Genomic DNA, 2863 nt, shown 5'->3' with positions numbered 1-2863 from the left:
TAGATGTCACCCCTCTTCTTCATCGGACTCTTGGAATGCCTCCCCATGACCTAATCTCCTTTCACTCTGCTGAGGTGCCAGCTCCTCTCACCTTCCCTAATGTGACAACAAAGTCAGCTTGGTCTGCAATGAGTCATGAAGAAACCGGAGTCCAGGGGACCCAATTGCTGGGTTGATTTGGCCCCAGCCTCATGGAAGTCTGTCTCCCTGAGTGGGAAGAATGAATGGGGGAGTTATGCAGAGACGGAAAGGCAGGGATACCTCCAGAGTGGAGGGGGAAGGAATGGAAAAAAAGGATTCCCTCCGAAGAAGCTTCTGATACCGTCCCTGCCCTGTTGTGGCCACGAGAGGGAGCGCCAAGGCTGGCAGAGGAGGATGCCAGCCTCTGCCTAGCCCCAGCTTCCTCTCCCAGAGACATTCCACACTTCCTCTGCAAGGAAGGGTGCATTCAAAGTCCAGCCCAGATGGATGAGGACCCAGGAGTCAGTCCTTTCCCTCGCTCCCTTGTTTTATCATTTTAGTGTTTTATAGTTCAACTCCATCCCCATTTTTCAATTCAATTCATTAAAAACGTGTTAGATGCTCACTATATGCAGGCACCGTGTGAGGCAGCTAGATGTGTCAGTGGTTAGAGTCCTGGGCCAGGAGTCAGTTCAAATCTGACCTCAGACACTTATTAGTTGTGTGGCCCTGGGCAAGTCATTTAATCTCTGTTTGCTTCTGCTCATCCACTGTAAAATGGAGATGATAACAACCATGACCACCCAGGCTTGTTTTGAGGATTAAAAGAGATAATATTTGTAAAAAGTTTAGCACAGTGCCTGACACATAGTAGATGCTATTCAATCTTTATCTCCCCTTATTCCCTTGTGTGGGGTCAGGGGCAGATTCACAGAGGAGGAAGAGAAAGATTTCAACCTATGGATAGGGGATGACTTGGAGAAAATGAGTAGGGAGACCAGCTAGCAGTCTAGCAAACAGGAAGAGGCTGGAACAGGACTGGAAAGGGAGTTTGGGGCTGGATTGCAATGGACTACAAATGCCAAAGTCACAATTTTTGACCTAGAAAGAACCTTAATGTAATACCCTCATTTTATAAATGGGAAAAAGGAGTCCTAGAGAGGGACAGCACCATGCCCAGGTCACACAGTTGTGGAGATGAGACTAGAAACCAAGTCTCTTGACTTGCAGTCTTGGGCTTTTTTCCATGGAAGATACCTTTACAGAGAAAGCAAGAAGTATTTTTTTAAGTGCTCACTCTTTGCAAAATGCTGTCTCATGCACTTTCAAGGATTCAAGGATGAAAAAATAATCCCAGCCTTCAAGGAGTCAGTATCCTATTGGGGGGACACCTACATACACAAGGTAATTTGAGAAGGGAGAAAACTCTTCCTACAGGTATGACTGGCGCAGTGTTCAGAAGGAGTGGTCCAAACTGGGTCCCTGACTTCTTAGGTCTCCCAGTCATAAGGGGGAAGATAAACTATTATTGGCAAACCAGAGGACATACAGCAAAGAGAACACCAAAAGTCAGTCATTGGCTAGAGAGCAAAATGTAACAAACCCCACAAAAATGTCTGTGTTTGTGGAATAAATATTGAAATGGATGGAAAGAGAAGATAAAGAGAGGGAAGGCAAGAGGAGAATCTGGAAGAGCCCTTTCCCAGGATGAGGCTAAGAAAAGCTAATGTCTCTCATCTGGTCAATCTAGGGAGGCTGCCTAGAGAAGGTGGGAGGAGGAATTCAGGAACTGGTGAATATAATCAAAATAGGCTAAAGAAGGAGGGAGGGATGTATGTGTTAGGAATTCAGACCCCTTACTAGGATAGAGAAAGAGGCCAGGTCAGCAAAGAAGCTTGGAGAGGGAAGAGACAACCAAAGAAAAGTGAGGTATGACCTCTAGAATGGACACTCCTAGCCCCCTTTCACCATAAAATAGGTCTGAGGAGGGGAGGGAATTCAGACCCCTCCCCAGCACATTAGCAATCCTCTGAGATCAGGAAGCTCAGAGATTTAGAACTATAAATGATCTCAGAAATCATTTCATCTAGCATCATTTTACAGAGAAGTGGAAGCCAAGAAACACAAACTAGTAATGAGCTGAGCCAGGGTTTGACCCAGTGTCCTCTGCTTGACTTCAAATCTAGTGTTTTCTGCCTATTACACTTTGCAGTACATAATGAATGGCCTTGCCTCCTCTTCCCTCTGGTTCTGTCCCCAGTGCCTAGGACAGAGTTTTCCTTCTTTAGTCCCATCTCTCCCTCCCACTTCTAATGCCCGTATTAGTTTGCCTTCTCTTTTTTTCACCATTTTCTCTCCAGACTGGCCTTTCCATTCAGGCTGGGTCAATGGGTGACAATGAACAGGTCAACGAGCCCAACAGGAGCAGGGGGTCGAGGGGTGTTTCTTCTTCACCTCTCTAGGACAATTAGGCAGGCCGTCCCTTAAGATGTCCCATCTGATTACAGCCATTATTCCCAACAATAAAGGACAATTGGACACTCACCCTGCCCTTGAACTCACTCTCATTCCAACAGGACAGAGTGGGCTTCTCCAGGCCTAGGCTTTGGGGGTTGCAGAGAGGAGGAGGAGGGAGATAATGAGGGAGGAGGAGACAGTCGCTGCCCTTGGGGAGTCCAAAGTTCAATTGGAGAGAAGGGACCCAGGCTTATGACATCGATAAAAATAAAAACAAACCACAACCCCCAAACATACAGGGATGAAAGAGGGATCCCTGGGAGCAGTTCCTAGGAAGAGGTTGAGAGGAAGCAGAGCCAGAGTTGGGGGACACTTCCAAAGCTTCCTGGAAAGGGGAACATGATTTCAGGGTTATTAAGGAGGGAAGGAATCAAGTTGGGAGAGA

This window comes from Monodelphis domestica, chromosome 2 (genome assembly GCF_027887165.1).
Source record: "Monodelphis domestica isolate mMonDom1 chromosome 2, mMonDom1.pri, whole genome shotgun sequence".
Taxonomy (NCBI): Eukaryota; Metazoa; Chordata; class Mammalia; order Didelphimorphia; family Didelphidae; genus Monodelphis; species Monodelphis domestica.
The sequence above is the reverse complement of the archived record's forward strand: the minus strand, read 5'-3'. Positions refer to the sequence as shown.